The sequence below is a fragment of the Phyllostomus hastatus genome, unplaced genomic scaffold (assembly GCF_019186645.2).
Source record: "Phyllostomus hastatus isolate PE091 unplaced genomic scaffold, TTU_PhHast_1.1 phas_contig_40, whole genome shotgun sequence".
NCBI lineage: Eukaryota > Metazoa > Chordata > Mammalia > Chiroptera > Phyllostomidae > Phyllostomus > Phyllostomus hastatus.
In genome coordinates, this window is record NW_025333872.1 from 64789498 (window position 1) to 64810160 (window position 20663).

A 20663-nucleotide genomic window follows, 5' to 3' on the forward strand; every position below is an offset into this window, starting at 1 on the left:
GTCTTTCAGTTGGTGACTTGTCTTTGCACTTCCTTGAATATGTCTTTTGATGAATAAAACTTCTTAACTGTATGGTCAAATGCATCAGTATCTTACAGATGTAAGTTTTGTGTCTTGTTTAGGAGACCCACCCCCTACAACAAGGTTTAAAATATATTTACTTATATATTCTAATATGAGCATAAATTTTCCTTCTTTATATTTAAGTCCTTAATCTATCTGAAGTTGATTTTGTATAGGACATGTGGAAAGGTTCTAATCTCATCTTTCTTCAAACATTGCTGCACACACACATTTCATAGAAGAGGAACTACTCATAGCAAATAAATATTTGAATTGATATTCAGCTTCATTAGCGATGGAGAAAAGGCAAATCAAGGACACAATACGATAGCACATTATATTCTTTAAATGAAGTGGTTAAGGCAGGCACCCCTTGCAAGCAGCAATTCTGCAAGAGAGAGAGCCTTAATGCCGTGTTCATAATAACAAAACATTGGAACAACCCAGGAGCCCGAGGCGGGAGACATGAACAATCATGAACAGACAGTGACTAAACCACGCTTTGTTCGCATAATAGAATATGATGCCACGGTCAAAATGAACTACAAAGTGAACTACAATGACAATATTATGAATAAATCTTAGCAATATAATATTAAGTGGGAAAAAGGAAGTCATCAGAAGATAACGCAGAATTTGATACTCATTTTTATACACTTAAAAATAATTTTAATAAAAAAGAAAACAAGGAAAAGGCAAACACCAGTTCCGGATGGAGGTTGCCTTGCATGCAGAGACAAACTGGAGTGATGGAGGAGGACCGAGAACGGTGTCAGGTATCACCTTGGTTCTAGTTCTTTTGGGGTGTTTCTAAGTGTTACATTAATAAATGGCATTATTTTTCAGTTTCAACAAGATATAATTGACATATAGCATTGTATAAGTGTAAGGTATTAAGGTGCACAACCTAATGATTTTGACACACGTATATCTTGTGAAATGATTACCACAGTAAATCTAGTTAATATCCATCACATCACATAGTTAGGACACTGTTCGTGTGATGAGGACTTTTAAGTTCCTCTTCTTAAACACAGCACTGTTAACTATATCGCCGTGCTGAACATGGCATGCCCAGGACTTATTTATTTCATAACTGGAAGTTTATATCTTTGCCTACTTTCACCCATTTGTCCCCAGCCCCATTCCCTTTCCCTGGCAACATCCAATCTGTTCTTCGTTTCTGTAAATTTGCTTTTTTAAATTCCACATATAATTGAGATCATACAGTATTTGTTTTACTCTGACAGTATAATGAGTAACAAAAGAACTATTTTACTTAGCATAATGCTCTGGAGGTCTATCTATGCTGTCACAAATGGGAGGATGCCCTTTTAATGGCCAAATAATATTCTATTATATATATTATATATATATGTTATGTATATATAATATAGGATATATAGAGATTATATATCCCATATAGAGATTATACAGAGATCATATATACTATATTATCTATATATGGAAATTATAATATACATGATATATATCTAGATTACAGATATATCATGTAGATATTATATATACTATCCATTTATATTATATATAGATAATATATTTTATATAAATGATAAGAGATATATAGATATATCTTCTTTATCCACTGATGGACACTGAAGTTGTTTCCATGTCTTGGATCTTGTAAATAATGACAAAATAAACATGAGAGTGCATATATTTTTTCCAGTTAGTATTCCTTTTCCTTAATATAAATCCTCAGAGTAGAATTTCTGGGTCATATGCTGGTTCTCATTCTCGCTGTTGAGGAACCTCCGTGCCGCGCACAGGGGCTGCACAGACTTACATCCCCACCCACAGGGGCTCCCTTTCCTTCACATTCTTCACTAACACTTCTCTCTGGGCTTTTTGGTAACCGCCATTCTGACAGGTACGAGGTGATATCTTGCGATAGATTTGATTCACACTTCCCTGGTTATTAGTGATGTTGAGTAAATTTACATGTTCCCATTGGCCATTTGAATATCTTCTTTGGAAAAATGTCTATTTAGGCCTCTGAATGTTTTAAAATTAGATCAGTATCTTGTTTTTATTCCTAAGTTATATGAGTTCCCTATATACTTTAGATATTAATCCCTTATCAGATAGGTGGTTTGAAAATATTTTCTCCTATTCCATAGGTGCCTTTTAATCTTGTTGATTATTCCTTTTGCTGTGCAGAAGCTTTTGAATGTAGTCCCACTTCTCTATGACATTATTAAGAGAAACCATCCAACAAAGAAGTAAATAAAAGAGGCCACTCATGGAGCAATGTTTAGAATGTCATGACCAGAAATGTGATTAATCCAATTCTGAATAGCTATGGTCCAATACAAAATATAAATTAAGAAGAATAGCTAATAAATCACCATTTAAAAATATAGCAGATTGAAATATTGTCATAATGAAGGGATGTAAGTGACATGGTCACAGCACAAGCTCTAGCTTGTTTGCTGGGACATTGCATGTTTATCCTCCAAAGCACGTGCCAAGTTTTCAGCAAGGATTCAGGGAACAGGTACCTAAAGCAAAAGTGCCCGGGACATGACCCCCACCCCCAGCTGAGCACCCCAGCAAAAGAGTTGTTCACAGGAACAGGGCACTTGATCACAGGTACCCAGGTCAGAGGTCATCCCATTGGGCTATTTAGAGACATTATTCTATTCCCGATTCCCGCATACACAAGTTGTCTAACCAGGAACATTTTTTCAATTATCAAACCCAGTCTCAGTCCTTCTCTGGGCTGACTGTGCTGAGCACTGTAAGGAACAGAAATGGCTCTGAGCAAGGCTGGACCACAAAGGACAGGTCTCAACCTGGGAAAGCTCAAGAGTGACTGCCAGACAGGTCTGTGGTCCCTTTCACTTCAGTTTACTACCAAACCGCCAGTTTTATGTGTAGCATTTTCTTAATCTTTATGGTTTTACCACAGGTATGTGCATTCCTGAACAAAACAATTTTAATTATTTATCTTTAAGCCAGACATTTATTTTTTATTTTTTATTTTTGTCTTTCTCCCCCTGCCAGATACAAGCTCTCAGAGGGCAAAATTTTTGCCTGTTTTATACTCGTATGGTTCTATATTCCTGGTGCCTTGAACAGGGGCTGACGCATACTAGGTGCTTACAGGTATGTGTTCAGTCTGTGAACTAACTGATACCAGTGGTGGAACTTGTTTCCCCTCCTTCCACACAGAGACTCAGCCAAAGATCTGTGTGAACTTCAGCATCTGTGCAGAAATGTAGCTATGCACTCTTGTTTCCTATATTCTGCTGTGTCATCAAGCCTCTAGCTGGCCTGGTTAGATTCCCACCCCCAATCTCACAGTGGTATCACACAGCACCCTCACTGCGGTAACTTAGAGCGTCTAAGTTCATCTATCCTAATGTTTCCACATATGGCCCCATCTCTATGTCTTTCCTAAGACAGAGTCAGGCTTTATTCTTGTACAAATGGTCTCCTGATATGCATGAGGCTGTTGCCTAATTCCTGTGACCTGGCAGCCCAGGGGCCTCTGGTAAGAGACCTCCCCAGACTGGCTGGGCAAGAAAGGAGAAGAAATATGGAAACACGCTTCCTTGGTCATGGTCTCTATGACACATAAGAACAGAAAGCAAGATTACAGAGCTGGATTCACCCTGGGTCACTTTCTTGCACTGTCCCTTCCATAGCTTGATGTCTCCGTATTTTCTCTGCTCTGCTTTTTCTCTTCTCTGCCTTTCTTGCCCTTGAATTCACAGAGGATGAAGCTCCTTAATCAAATGACAGCCCTGCCCTCTTCCCTCCCATGGCCCTACTTCTTTCCTTGCTTTGTCCAGCTGCCCCTGATGCCCAGGGGCCCTGCAAGCCAGTTCTGAGCTCACCGGAGAGTAAAGTCCCTACTTACATTTGCAAAAGGCATTATTTCCTCCACCTCTTTGTTTTACAGAACTGACATCTTGCATACTTCAGTGGAATTTAGTTCAACAGTATGTCACCCAGAACTGAGAAATAAAAAGTAACTTCCACCCAGAAACATTCTTCTGAATAAGGATGCATAGGGATGTACAAAGATGAATTTTTGATCTCAGAGATAGTCATAGTTTCCTTTTCATAGTACCTTAAATCTCCATCATTTCTTAAAGCCCAGAATAAAGACCTAATGAATCTCGAGGATTTTTTTTTTTTTTTTGCCTACTGAGGGTGTTAACAGAAATGGGGAGTATTTATAACACATCATATTAGAACAGACAAATTCATTTGAACAAGTAATATGTCCACTTGTGATATGGGGTGAGGCTTGTTTTGGGCGTTACCCATTTTTAAAAGGACATCTACACTTCAAAAGATTTTCTAATTTATAGCCACATCTTCGCTTCCTCCTGTCCTGGGTGAAGTCACTAAGCTATCTTTATAACTTCATCATCATTTTCCAAGCCCCACACTGAGCAGCTATAAATAAACCATTAGGGAACATCAAACCCACATGACCTGTGGGAAAATTGGATTAAACGTTGGTCTATAATCATGGTCAAAATGACCACAGTGAAATTAATTAAAGGGAACAATTTCTGTTGCTTTTGGCATTAGTCTAGCACTTGACTCCCAAAGTGAGATGGCGATTTATACATTTTCTTCCTAAAGAAATGACATGTTATGGACAGGGAGAAGTCCCATGCTTTCTAGTTGGCTTCTGAAAATGACTTGGTATAACGTGCCACTCATGTTGTAAGAGGAGAATTCTAGGACAGAGTTCTCTGGCATCCTGGCTGTAGTTGCCCTGAACACCTTTCATTCCAACACGTTAGTCATAAAAACCTCACTTGACAATACAGGCTCTTCATTCTCTGAGTACTTCCAGTCTGACTATTTAGGCCAAAATAATTTGCAGAGCAAGTTATCTCAGAAGTAGATGACAGGGCTGTAAAGCACAGCATAGGGAATAGTCAATAATATTGTAATAACTGTGTGTGCTGCCAGGTGGGTATTAGACTTAATAGGGTGATTACTTTGTAAGGTACATGAATGTCTAATCACTATGTTGTGCACCTGAAACTAGTATGTTTTATGCCAACTGTAATTGAAAAATAAAGTTTTTAAAAAAGGAGATGAAAACACAAAATGAAAACTCTCTGACGTCCTCCCTGGAAAAGGGTGTTGCTGGTTAGCAAGTCTTTAACCTTTGCATAATCATTCCTTGAACTTGGAAGAGTGGTTGTGTAGGAAATTGCTTTGAATTTTTAATCGCCACATCTATATTGAGTTCTTGGCTTTAACTGGTGGTGTGATTATTATATTTTTGTTCCTCTAAGACTGAATCTTATTCATTTAATGTGATGTAATTTGTGTTTAATCTGTACTCTGTGAGATTAGGTTTTGCATGGATATTTTAAAGTTTAGCTAGAGGAAGGTAACTCAGTGAACAAATTTTGCCTTCTATTTTAGGTAGCTAAGCTTAGTTGTTAAGAGTTTAGAACACAGCTCCTTACTTTGTATTTAAAAATAGAAAAGAGGGAAAAAGCATTTTGTCATATCAAAAATAGAACTTGGATGGTCAAGTTCTTGAGGTGGCCTTTTCCATTCAGACAGGTAAATGTGTGAGTTATCCAAGGTGGGTTGTGACTGGTGAGTGTGGATTTGAAATCAGAAGAGCTAGGTAATATAAACTGGGTTAGTAAAATCATTATCCAAAACTATATGATGTAAGCAAGCCATTAAATTCATTATATCAAAACTAAATGTAATAAATACTCAAACCTCATCACTTTCTACTTATTTCACTCCATTTTCCTATTTTTATGCTCTTGAGCTAATTTCCATATCCTGTATCTGTGTGATAGAAACAGTGCACACCTTCCCAGCTCCCAGTGCATGCCATGATATAATAAAGTTGTTGCCTTGACATTGGCCTTGCTGGAGTATTTACACCATAGAATTTGGCCAATGGTACAAATAAGGGCTTTTCTCCCCAGACTTCCAGTCATTTCAAACATTTACCAGCCTACCGCTTCCTATTCAAAGAGTAAGTAGATCGGAAGGACCTATTCTGAAGAGTTGATTGCTCTAAACATGTTTTATTTTATTTTTTTTTTGCCATTCAGCACCCTTTTCCCCTTCTTCTTATACCATCATTTATTTCTTTGTGGAGTTATCTTTCTTATTCTATGTAGTTGGGCCAAGGGGTGGGGGACTAAGACTCCAGCCCTCCCTGCTCAGCAGCAGGCTCACGACTTGAGTCTAGTCAACCAAAGAACTCTGTAGCACTGGCCAGTGGCTGGTTCAAGTATGAACATACACGAGAAAGTTAAACTGGAATAGAATCTTCCTTAAACTGTAATCAGTGAATATTGGCAGGAATTAGGAGCAGCAAATGTAGGCTTGAGGCTACCATTGACCATTTTTCCCACGTTAGATGATACATAGGAAGAAATTATTTGAAATCTTCTTGAAGCCAGATGCCCCTTGAACTTCCCAACTACCTGAGCCAATATGTTCCTTTCCTTGCATCAGCAATAAGCATTTTTTCCATCTTGACTAACTCTGGTAAAATGCCTTATAATATGAAATATTCATATGGAGAGTATTGTTGGTTCTTCTTGGGTTATAGTGACAGATATTTATACTGGGTCCAATTTAATCTATATTGTGACAAGATCTGTAGACCAACAAGATGTTCTTTAAAAGAAGTCTTATTGTATCTATCAAACAGAATTGTGTATAAATTTATGAGACTGTATTTAAAAGACTAAATGATGTATTTACTTGATACTTTGAAGTTTATGAAAGATAAGGACAATGCAATGCATATCATTACATTCCCAAGACTTATGCCAGCATCATGTGCAGTATAATGAGACATCTCTCAGGAACTTTCCGTTCAGAAAAGGGCTGTCTCCTGAAGAAAAGGGCCTTACCGCCACATGATTCAGCAGGGTTTTGCAATACCCCACAGCTTTCATTGTGAACAAGGCACATGGACAATGCTGTTTGAAGTGAAGGAAAGCAAGAAAATTCAATGAATAAATAAATTCTAGCTCATCACTATGCTGTTTGACCTTAAGAGTTGAAGTGGTTTCTGTATAAACCAGATTTCCCATTTTTTAGTTGCTAGACTCAAGGGAACTGAGCAAGAAAAATATCCTACTCTTCTTTATAATAAGCACAAACACACTGACTATATGCAAAGTTATTTAAAGCTAAAGCTAAGATTTCCAAGTTTTAAAAATATTTTTTTAATATTTCTCATATCTGCCCACAGCAACACCTCAAAGAGAATGCTTCCGTCAAAACAAGAGCAGTGTCCTCAGCCCAGTTGGAATCTGGGGGGAGAAACATTCGCCTCCCCCTTTCACATTTCCGTAGAGACTGAGGAGCAGTATGGGGGTAAATGCATCTACATCTCTCCCCTGTCTCTTTAGTCATCCTGTTTCACTGGAATAAAAGCAGATCTATCTGGAAAGATCACTTGATCTGTATGCACCTGATACTCATTTACCAAGCTGGCCAGGGTGGGGATGAGGCACAGTATTAAAAGGCTGACAGCACCACAGTCTCTGCTTTAACTCACCCTCTCTGTTCTGCCAGACATGGACCCATTGAACAGTCATGGCTCTGTATGGTTGGCTGGGGAAAGGCCTGCTCTGCAGAAACAGCTGTCCCTATAGGCAAGGAAGAAGTGCCCAGGCTGGGAAAAGGAAGAAATTCCAGCCTCCCCTTAAGCCTAAGCTCCACCATCTAATATAGCTTTTCAGGGGCTGTGAAGCCAGTAAGACTGAAACTCAATTGCAAGGTGCATTCGACTTCCTTTGCCTGTGTTTCATTGGTTGAGAGCCAAGAAGTAGTGTCAGTGAGTGATGAGCATCTTAGGTCTCGGCATAGGGCATTTCAGCAAGGACAACTTATACCTAGTCAAAGGAAGTAACAGCTGGAGGGCAAAGAATCCTACGGGGAGCCCGGCATTTTGGAGTGGCTCCTGGAGCTGGTGCCCTTGGGGTTTTTTGGCTAATTGGCACAGTCCCCCAACCTATAGTGCTTGAGTATTAATTATACCTTTGCTTGGTAACTTAAGACACAGGGACCAGATTGTTTTTTAAAAGAAGATTCATTTTGGGATCAAGAGAAGTTTTCTACAACCTAAACCTGGGTAAGAAGAAATGTTCTTGTGTGTAGAGAGATCCATTTCTGCAATTGACAGAGGGTCTTTCTGGAAGCTTAGACTGTAGGGCTGGCTTCCTCTTTCTAGGAAACTCAGAGAACAAAGCCCCCAGTAAATCTTGGTGAGGCCTGTCTCAGAGCCATCAGAACCTCTGAAGATATAGCCATAAGTACAAAGAACACTTCATGATACAATTTGTTTTAAAACTAACTTGTCAGCCAGGAACACAACTATAAAACAGTGACAGCTATCCATGTGTGGGCAAGAGGTGATGTGGTGGTACTGTAGCTGCTGGCGCTGCTGTTTGGGACTTTTGCAGTCTGATGCTAAGACCAAATTCGGTCCCGCTTTATTTTACTTGGCACTCTCACCAGGGATGAAGGTAACATTTTAAGGGAGTAAGTGAGCTAAAACGGCTTGACCAGAGGCATCCAGAGTCACTCTTTCCACATTGCTTCAATTTGGCTCTGAACTATTAAAACCTGAACATTATTGTAAAATTCTTATACTTAAGAAAACAGATGTTATCAAAAACTAGATAAAGATGAATGGGACCTTTATGGCAGACGGGTCTATACCAACTCTCTGAACTGAACCTGTGGAAATCCCAGTGGACCCATCCCATTCCGAAGGCCAAAGAGGATGTTTTGAAAGCCTGTGTGGGACCACTCTATCTCTAGGAAGTGATTTTATTCAGACTCAAGGAGAAAGAAGGTCAATGTAAAAAGCAGGTTGGATCTTAAACAGAATCAAAGAGAAAAATGAGGAGAAAATGATACTTTCCTTTGGTGAAAAGCTGGAAGTCTCTCCAGGCCATCAAGAGAAGAGAGGAAGAAGGAGTAGGATGCCCATCTACTAAGGATACCACGAGAAACTGCCAGCACCAATGACGTCTGCAGGTCAGACCATGGTTAGAACAACTTCAGCTCAGCTGTCTGGTACAGTAACCGTGCCCACCTTGTTTTTGGCATTTAGGAATATTTGAAGGGCAGATTTAGAATACTGTTATCTCGTCCACTAAAAAAAGGCCATCTGCCATGGCATGGTCACATCCAGGTGTGCTTACTGTGTGAGGCCAGATAGCACAGGCGCACCCCCACGCCTGGATCCAGGCCTGAAGGAGGGAGGAGGAATGCCTGGCACCTGAATGAGGGAGTGGAAGAAAACACATGGGCAGAGCCTGAATCTTGCTTCTGGGCCCAGTCACTCTCCCACCAGCAGACCTGGCTCGAACTCAATAGCTGTCAAGTTATAGCCAAATTGTCACTCCTTCTCCTTTAGGAAAGGGAGCACAAGAAGATGGAGAGAAGCAAAACTTCCAATCCAGCACTCAACCGGGTCTGAGAAGGGGACAAACCCCTTCTTCTGTGGAAACCGGATCCCCAATAAGAGTCTGGTTGGAAGAGTAGGATTTGGGTTAGCTGACATGACAGGGGTCAAGTGTTTGACGTGGGAAAAACAGGAGGCCAGAGCACAAAGGCAGGCAAGGGTGGCAAATGCAGGCGGGCTCTGGTCCTGCCAACTGGCCTGTACTTTCTTGGGCTCCCATCCCAGGCGGGGACTAGAGGACAGCAGGACACTAAAGCCCAGCTTGTGATACAAAGTGTGCAAATGTGGAAGTCATTAGGAAAGGGAAATTTCCACTGCCACATGGGTACATGGGGTCACTTCTAGAACTTAGGTTATGTAGTTCAACAGAAGAAATTTCAAAGCAATCCTCAGTCTACAAGCAGGTATTTCCTTAAAAGTCTCCAGCCCTTATTAGCTGACAATTGGGGAGCTATTTCTCAATAATCCCAACCTCCTAAAATTGTGGCCCTTGAGGCAAGTTTGCCCTGAAGTTGGCATTTTACAAAAATACTCATTTAGGGAACAATGTATCTCCATTCTCTACAAAGCAGTAGTGCTTCTGCAGGAACATGGTATTAAAAATCAACCAAGACTTTAATTTGCATTTCATTTTTATACTTCCCCAGAAGAAAAAAATGGAGAAAATAAATTTCCTGGTACCACACTGCAAATTCCAGCTCAGTTCAAGAAGCTGAAAGAATAGGACCCCTGCTTTCTAACCGATGCAAAAGCCAGTGGGAGCTCTGCTTTGAAACGGTAGCTAAGAATAAAACGAGCACAGCAAATGACACTTCTGGCAGGAGAGAAAGCTGCCAAACTCTTGCCAAAAATCACTGTATAAAATGCTAAATCCTACCGAAGGTGGTAACCACAATTTAGTTTTCCTACGCTCTTTCCTTTATGAGTGGATGGAACTGGAGATTGTTTGGAAGTCAGCAGGGACAACTTCCACCAAGAACACCCGCCCAGTTAAGTGGCATTTCCATGGTGTTCTTTTCATGGAGGACAAATGGACCTCCGGCAGAAGAAATCTCTGGAAAAACAAGGCACTTACTTAGAGCTCCCCATGAGGGGCCATGTTCTTGTTAGAGAGGAGAAAGCTGGGGGTAGAAATGGTGGGCAGTGGGAGAGGTGAGAAGTTATGTTTTTACAATATTCAGATCAAAATAGGCTTGCAGCTTTGGAATATCCTTTAGAAATACCCCAAATAATGGCACCTGCTCTTCATTATGGAACGCTTTAAAATGACTAATAAATAAAATGGAAATTAACTATCTGCCTTTGACATATTTTAAAAGCCTTCAGTAATGAAAACAGCTGCTTCTTTGTCAATTTCCCATGATTACAGCAAAATTTATAAATGCATTAGCACAGGGATTGTGACATCTAAGACACCGAGCACTAGAAACATGGAAAAACAACAAGTTTTGAGGTCTAACTTTGAACCTGGTCTGTCTCCCTAAAACTGCTCTAAGGGTAAGTCATCCTGATTGCTGGTCGTGTCTCTGTGAGGATGAGCATAACCTCACAGGAATACACACCAGTCATGTAAATGTAGGCATTTTAAGAGAAAAAAATAATTGATTATTAAGGAAAAGAAGTTAGCATTGGGATGGGACTCCAGAAAGAAATATCTGCAACTAAAACAAAACAGAAACAAAATACATTCTGGAAAATACTTACGGCCACAGTTCCGAGGATTGTTCTCTGAAGTCACTGTCTTTGTTTCCATTTCTGTTTTATTTCACAGCTCTGCATGCCCTCATTCTACATCGTGCAGCTTATTTAATGATCTGTTCTAATACTTTTTCATATCTCCTTCTTCAGGAGAGGCCATTTTGGGGAAAACTTTTAAAATAAAATATCTGCATATACACAAATGATCTGGTTTGTGTTTCCATATTCTTCATGAATATCGTAAGAACAGCCTTTGGGTGGTAAACTTCAGCAGTCTTTGTTCCTGTATCTCAAGAGTCTAGAATAGTGTCTGGTACATAATAGGTGCTTGTGTTAACCTAGAGTCCCCAGAAAACAGAAAACAGAGCCTGAGACAAAGGCTTTAAATTCAACTGCTCAGCTCATGAAGGCAATCCCAGAACAGCCAAAATGAGGGAAAGGGGTTCTGAGTGCACATGTTTGCTACGCCTCATGAGACCCTTTTCTGCTAAGTACAGAAACTGCATCTCAAAACAATCCTCTGGGAGAAGACGGGAAAACTCATACACCAGCCCCATCTCCCACTGGTCTCCCTGCGTTTGAGTTGTGCATGCGTGCATGTTGCTCAGGGACCCCAGAGTCCCACAGCTCATGGTCAACAGAAAAGTCGTGAGCAGCTCCTGGTGGGCCAGTCGCACCTGAGAGAAGTTAGTCAGAGCTTGTGCAGAGACAGGTGAGGAGGAGAGGATCACAGGTGGTACATAGAGGAGTCTGACATAGCACTCTACAAATATTTGCTGAAAGGATGCAGTTTTATTATAATAGTCTCAGTATGGATTGGAGAATGAAAAACTCAGCAGTAACTCATTATCAGAATCATCTGTAGTGAAGAAAAGACAGGTTCTGCTTTCAAAGAGCTTGGTTCATGGAAGAATTTTAACATTGGCTGAGGTCTAAGACATTCTCCCAACTATCTAGTGTAACTAGAACAGATTACATGGTGACCTGCAGCAATGTAACAGAGTCACAGATGATGCACTTGTCCCTCAACTGAACTAAAGAAAATTGTCTATAACAGCATAGAGCAAATCACACACTTCCAAGAGCACCCCCAGCAACAAGCACCTCCTAAGTTAGCGCATGTGCTTCTTCAAATTTGCCGGCCCCTCTCACCTCCAAGACTTCTCATGTATTGATCCCATCCTCCCTTTGTGACCACCATTCACCCTTCAAAGCTAAACCAAGCAATCACTGCCACCTAATCACATTCTCTGTCTCTGTCTCTCCTTCTACCCCTCTCTCCCTCCCTTCCTTTTTCCTCCCCCTCCCTCGTGCCCCCTTTCCCTTTCTCTTTCCTCCCCTCCATCCCTACCACCAGTTTGTGCTAGGTACTACTTTCCTGTTACTCAATTTGACTGCCATGATTGCATCTGCCAGATCCTATTGGAATTGTGACCATCTGTTTCCCCTACTAGAGCGTCAGCTCTTCCAGTGCTGGGGCTGACACGTTTATCTCCCTAGGACTTGACACATAGCAGGCATCCAACAAATTTCAGCTGAACAAAAGAATGAATAAGTTGCTATTTGAATGGTAGAAAACGTTGCAAAGGATTTGGGGAAGACAGGGTAGCTGATGGTTAGAGTGAGCTGAGACAGGGAAATCTTAGCGGGACTGGGTGCAGAAGGAAGAGGAGATTTATAAACTTAATTTACTACAGAGCAGTGACTTCTCCTGCTTGGCTAGAGCAGAAAGACCTAGAGCAGGTCGCAGGGAACAAAGCTGGAGAGGAAAGTCAGAGTCAGATTGCAGAGGGCCCCAAATGCCAGGCTAAGCAGCTTTACCTTTGTCCTCTATTTTAGGTTCTCAAAATATTTGGAGCAGCAGGCAACGTAACCAAGTGGAGTTTACAATCAGCTGGGAGATGCATGAAAGAGTAATTGGAAGGGAGAAACCAATTACATATAAGAGAAAAAAAAGGCAATTCTCCTGTCAAGCTATGAGCCAAGGATATAACACAGTTTATATTTGGAAAAAACAATTTAGAAGGGATTTAAAGATTATTTACAAATTCAGTGATTTCCTATCCCTAGCTTAGAGTTAACATTCCCCATAATGTAACCTGAGCCACAAGATCCGGTCCCTTCCCCTTCGGCCACACTGAGCGGAGAGCTGTCATCACACATCACCCCACCCCAGCCTCCTCTCTGGGAACACCTCGGTGCCCGAACACTTGCCCTCACTCACTGCTTCCTGTCAAAACCTGACCTGCCCGCACTTCAACTCTCTTCAAATGCTACCTTACCCGTGATGGAAGGTGAATGTGAGGTCATTCCCAGGTGACACCTGTTGCTACCCCTCGAGCCTTCTGAAGACAAACTGTCCCCACTTAGGTATCTGCTCATAGGTACAGGGGTCAAGTGTAATGATATTGCTCTTGGATTTCATATATGGAGAAAGAATGAAGTGTGGTGTAAACAAAACCCTGGATTTTAGTCTGTGTGTCCTTGAGTTTTACACAACCTTAGTTTCCTCATATGCAAAATAAAGAGGTGGGACCCTGTCCTCTCTAAGGTGCCCCACAGCTAGAACACTCCACGGAACTAGCAGTGAGCACTGTGTAGTATAGTGCAGGGAGACACGCTGCAGACCAAAGGTGTGGCTCCTAGAGGGACCAGCGCCGAGAGGTGCCCCATAAATATTTCCTGATCGATGCACTAACCTCAAAACCCACTCTCATCACTTAGGTGTCTGCAGTAGCTTCTGTTTGCAGTTGGTTGGGTGCAGTGTCCAGGGGTCAGAGCCGACCGCTCTTGGGGCAGTGACTGCAGTCTTCCCCTGATTTATGGACATAAAATTGACACATAACCGTCTGTAAGCTGAAGATGTATGTGCTCATTTGCTATGCGCATATGTTGTGAAATGATCTCTACAATAAAGTCAGTTACAACCATCACATCACATAGTTACCTTTTGTGTATGTGGTGGGAACATTTAAGATCTACTCCTTAGCAATTTTCAAGTATACAGTACTATACTGTTTATATAGCCACCATGCTGTAGTGACAAAATACTGGAGCAGAGCTACTCACACTCAAATATGCATATGTATCCCCTGGGAGTCACGTTAAAATGTAGATTTTGGTTTAGTGAAACTGACAGGGTGGGGGGGTGGAGGGTAATGAGGGGGGGCAGGGCTGAGACTCTGCATTTCTAGCGGGGTTCCTAGAGGGGAGGGTGTAGGTGGCTCCCAGGCCAGATTTAGAGCAGCAAAGACTTAAGCGCAGGAATAGGCTGCCTCATCTGGATCTGTGGTTTTCAAAGTAGGGCTCACTGTCAGATATGGACACACAGAGCTGAGGGCTAACTGTATGGGACAAATGAAGTATAATTCCAGACTTTAACTTTTATATTCAAGTAAGTGCTTAGTGATGGGGGTTCGCTCTGGGAGATGTACCTGTTTTCCAGTGATTGATAAATTTTATAAAGTGCATTCATTTAATCAGCAACTACCGTTGGCTGGTGCCCGCGTGCCAGGCACAGGTCCGGGTACTGGGAGTACAACTGAACCAAACAAACAAAAACCCCCTCCTCTCACGAAGCTTCCATTTTTATAAGGGAAAATATAATAAAACAATTCATACACACACTTGGAATTCCTATCCTTTTAAGAAAACACACTTTTTATTGTCTATCAGTATTTTCTTAAGCTGGTTATTGTTTTCAATGCTGCTACTCTTGCCTTCTTTTGTAAATTGATATTAGTTTGACCATGATTATCAACTTAATTGTGGCCCGTTCCATGAATCCAGTGGTGGGTAGTTACATAGGTTTGCAGCGGTGGCATTTTAGGACTATGTATACATTTTCATTAGCTACACTCTCAGAGATTCAATTACGAACCATTCACATCCCATTTCCAATAGTCAGACTGGTGTAACTAGAACTGATTAACTGGTGACCTGCTGCAAAAGTCACAGATAACAAACCTGTCCATCAACCAGACTCGAGAAAAACTGCTTATTACCGCACGGAGCCGGAGCCGGTGCTACCTTTCCGTGAGTATTGTCAGCAAAGCTCCTAAAGCAGATTTACCTAATCTCTTGTTCAATTCTGCTTTTCCAGGGACACTTCACTGCGATAAACAATTCCTTTTCTCACAACAGGAAGAAATGGGTACGGCAAATGTAAATGTGTCATAATTGTGCCTGTTCACTAAATCCTTATCAGGGAGAATCAGTTAGAGGTTGAAATTGATGAGGATTTCTGCCATAATCAAAGTTTTCTACCATCTGGAGTTTTACAATTATCATTATATGCAGGCATCACGACTTTTCTATTTGGCTGGTGATTGCATTAGCCATGTGCCTCCTGAGTTTTTGCTTCTCTGTTCTCTTACCATCAGGGGAGCTATTATGAGTTTAATTTTCTCCTTGCATACTAGTGCAGGGTTTCTTTCCAAGTTTGGGCATTTTAAGATGTCGGATGTCTCTCTCACTCTGGGCTCCGTCCAAGTAGCCGTGTGACAGATGTCCTGGAGGTAGTTCGGGAGTCAGACTGACGGGTGGCACCTCCCTTTTTTCACCTTGAACACACATTATCTTTTTACAATATTTTACTCTAAGCACATACTATTTTCATAAATTTAAAAGTATTTTTAAAATAAAATATATGATTTGTTGAGGATGACTGGCTCTTTGTTATAAAATGGAGTGTCGAATTTTTTTTAAATACAGTACTCACTGCTTTTTTAGCTAAAGGAGGAGACAGTAAATCTTCTCCTTCTTTTTAATTTCAGAAAATTAAGTACCTGTTACCCTGGGAATTGGGTAGAATGGGATGTTTTTACTTTCTGTGACTTAGACAAGGTCCCCTCTCTCCTCAGAGCTTGGACAAGTGCCATGATGATTTGTATACTTCTGGAAGGGAAAGCCCAATTTCCAACCCTTTTCCTAAAACCCCATGGCATTTTCTAATGGGTAGAGTGTGGACTAGACCGAAGTGCTGATCAGAGAGGACACCGCAAACCTGGCCTGGGGGATTTACCCGCAGTACCAAGGACGATGGCCCTTAGTTCTGCCTCAACCCAAGGCCCACAGGTCTATGAGAGAGCTATTCTCTCCCAGGACCCGGCTGAGCATGTGCCTTTGGCTGCAAGCACCTCCACACACAGCCAACCTGCCAGTGTCCTGCTGGAGACAAGGCAGAACTCTCCAAACCCGACCAGAATTAGCTCCCACGTTTCCAGACCAATCCAAAAGAGGAGGAAAGCTCAAAAGGAAGACGCTATACTTTAGCCATGAATAGGGAAAATATAACCACGGCTGTATCCTAAGCTGGTGGAATGAGTTTAAGCTGCACTTTTCCTTGTGTTTGCTGTGGGCAAGGTGAGGTGGCAATACTCCATCAACCAGGTTCTACGCAGATTAGGAGCCTGGATGTTTGTTGACAATGTTCCGAATGCAGTTTGAGCAGCAAGTTTCATCTGCAGGTTGACTGCACTACATGTTACAGCTGTGAGTCTAAACGGCCTGTTAACCTGAGAGCAAGGCTCAGGAGAGCCATGGGCAGTAGAGTACGTGCAGACAAAGGAATGTGGCAAATTGGTAAATGCCATGATGCCTCTGAGCATCATGGATCCTCTGATATGAGAGGAGCATAAGTCCGGTCCAGGAGGGCAGACTGGGCGAGGTTCTGGCACCCATTCCCCGGGACCTGGGTGGAGGCAGGAAGGGAACTGCAGCTCCTGCTCTTACAAGAGTGCTTCCTCCGGAGAGAAGGGGAAGATTCCACTTGCCCTTCCCAGGCCAGGTGCTGCAAGGTCTGACAGGGCACTGTAGGCCTTAGTTCCTTTGAAATGTGCCTCCCAAGGTGCCAATTGAAACACTGGAACAAACCCCAGTAAAGAGCATGTAAGAAAGAAGAGAGGGAGGCAGGTCAGGGACAAAGGAACCAGAGTATGTCTTGACCTCTGTTTTGCTTAAGAGCTACCATGTGGCTGTGTTAGTTTCCTAGGGCCACCATAACAAAGAGCCACAAACCGAGTAGCTGCAAACAACAGAAATGCATTCTCTCTCAGTTCTAGGGGATAGGAGTTCAAAACCAAGGGGTCAGCAGGGCCATGCTGTCTGGCAAGGTTTTAGGGAAGACTGCTTCCTTGCCCCTCCCTTGTCTCTGGAGGTCACCAGCAATCCTTGGTCCTTACCTCGGAGGTGCCTCACCTCAGTCTCTGCCCCATTTTACACGACAGTCTTCCTTGTGTGTGTCTCTGCTTTCTCACTTTATCAGGACACTAGTCACTGGATTAGGGCCCACCCTAATCCCCATGTGATCTCATCTTAACTAATTAACATCTAATTCAACTAATTTAACATCTGCAAAGACCCTCCTTCCAAATAAGGTCTGAGGTTCTGGATGGACATAATTGGGGAAAACACTACCCTACCTAGTTCAGCAGCTATCCCTCCTTGCAGCTCTGTTTGGTATTTTCCATATTCTAAACCTTAAAAACTACCAATTTAATCTCAAAGAGGACTTTTTGCAGCTTGGATTAGTAAAGAGCAGACAAAACTTTAAAATTTATTTTAAAAATATGCCATTTCACTTGCTGGGGTCCTTTAAGGTCAAAGATTACCTTGCATGAGGGTGGAACCCACTGATGTATCTTGTATGTATAGTGCTGCCAACATTTTTTGCATAGACAAGAAATAGTTAGAAACGGAGTTTCCCCCCAGATCTGCCAGTGGATGTTCCTTTCAGCAAGTTCGCTCTAGAACATCATGACTTGCATCTGTCTTCCCTTCCCAGGTGCAACCTCCTTCTTGCTGGCAATAATTTCTGGGACTGTGGAAATTACAAGAAGCAAATTCATGGAAAAGTGTTGTTGACACCTTTCTGCAGGCTCCTTGAGGAATACCTCTTCTAAATATCTAGACCGGCATGAAAAAATAACCCAGAAGAAATGACAATCACTAGTTAACATGTCGATGGGAAGTATTACTCTGTCAAAACACAGAGCACCATCACACACGCGCTGCCAAAGCACTAGCTGTGCACACTGAAAAGCCACTCAGTAATACGGAGAAAACTGAAGGAGGTGTGCATCCAAAAAGTAGAAAATAGAAGTCAAGTAACAATATATTTTCTAAATAAATATAACATAACATACTCATGGTTGCATGTTACAAGTCTATCCCTGACCTTTGTTTCTTTATCTGAGGTAGCCCGGTGAGGAGAAAACACACTGCCTGGGTTGGTTCAGGAGGAACTTGTAAGTCACCTATGCCCATGAGCATCAGTAATTTTTGGAGTGATACAAATGCCCTATTATCTAAAGAAAAAGAGGAACACAAAAATAATTGCAGGGAAACTTGGAATAAGCAAAAATGGCTGCTGGGTATGTTCAATAGAAAACTGTGCATCATTCCGCGCCGTCTCCCAGGTCCTCTGACTGTGCCCGGACAATTGGAGGCATTTTGTATCTCTTGACACCCGGGAGCTCCAATAGTTATAAAGCACTGCAGCTATTTGGTAACTCTTGTAAGCTGTAGATAACTAATAATAAGGCAAAGTGATGGTCTATTGACAATTCTCCTCTATCAATATGCAATAAATTCTGACTAGTGGAGGCTCTGTTGATTTCCCTTCCCCAGGATGAAAAATCATTTTTGCAATGACTTGCAAAGTCATTTCAATATTCCTGATTTATAAATGTGTTTTGTTCTACGGATTCTCTTCTGAATCAGTTGTAATAGCTTTTCCAGTTTCCTCATTTAATTAATTAATGAACATCTTTGACACATACTCATTTTATATTCATGAGTCATGCTACTTTTTTTGTGTGACGATTATCCTTTAACAGAGTGGTGAAACAAAATACTGCACCATTTCGTATTGAAAAAAAAGCCTTCGATTTTTACTGAAAATTTAATCTAGCCATTAGATTAAATTTAAGTGAATTTTTATATTTCTGGAATAGCATTCTTGTATTAAAGCATTAATCCCTGCATAGACTGATAGTTCAAGGTTATTAAATGCACTGTTTTTCCATAGCGCCCTCATTTCTTATTACTTCTGCCTGGAAAATTTTCAGATAGCTCTGCTCCACGGTTAAGGAAGAATTGGGATATAGCAATATAAAATGTGGATCCATCTGGTTTGCTTTGTGAATTACCACATCAAAGCTGAAAGAGACAGCAAGGTAATTCTAAAAATAATTTATCATTTGATGACAATGCAATAGCTATTACATTTGAATAATAAGTTCACAATATACATGTGACAGCGAAAGAGAAGAAGCAGGAAAGGGAACATACCCTTCAGTACAATCTTTTACATGAGGGGGTGGGTAGGACCCCACCTGGACTAAAATTCTAGCTGCAGGTAACCTCCTCACTCCCACACATGCAGGCCCCAGGCCCAGTTAGGAGTACTTGAGGGGGTATGTCTCTGGTTTGTTAACCACCAACTTACATCAGCCCGTTACGACAACCTCGGCCGCCAGTGTTCTCACAGTCAGCCCCTCCTGCCAATAAACGATTTTGAATAACTCTTTCAAACTCAAATGTTAATAACTTTCAGCATTACCTTTCCCAGAAGGAGTTTTATTTTAAAAGAGGATTTCAACCCACACATATAGACTCAACTGATCTTTGACAAAGAGCAAAGGCAATTTAGTGGAGAAAAGATATTCCTTTCAACAAATGGTGCCTGAACAAAGGAACACCCACATACAAAAAAAAAAAAAAAGAATCTAGATACAGATCCTAAAGCTTTCACACAAATTAACTCAAAATGGATTATAGACCTAAATATAAGATGCAACTGTATAAAACTCCTAGAAGAAAACATAGTAGAAAATCTATGTGCCTTGGATTTGGTGATGACTTTCTAGATACTCCAGCAAAAGCATAATCCACCAAAGACATAACTGAAAAGTTGGACTTCATTATCATTAAAAACTTCTATTTTGTGAAAGACACTATTAAGAGAATGAATAGATAAGCCAGAGGAGAAAATATTTGCAAAACACATATCTGATAAAGAACTTGTATCCAAAATATACAAACAACTCTTAAAACTCAATAATAAGAAACCAAACAGCCCAACTAAAAAACAGGCAAAAGATCTGACCACCTCATGAAAGAAACCCGGAGAACAACTAAGCATATGAAAAGATACTTGACATCCTGTATCATGAGGAAAATGCAAACTAGAATAACGAGATACTGCTCCACACCTATTAACGTGGTTAAGATCCAAAAAAGGACGACACCCAGTGCTGGCGCGGATGTGGGGCAGCAGAGCTCTCATTCGCTGCCGGTGGGAAGGCAGCACGGCACAGCCACCTCGGAAGCCTGTGCGGCAGAGCTGTACAGAACCAGCACGGTTCTATCACATAATCCAGCAATCCGCTCCTATGTATTTACCTAAAGGAGTTGAAAACCTACGTCTGCACAAAAC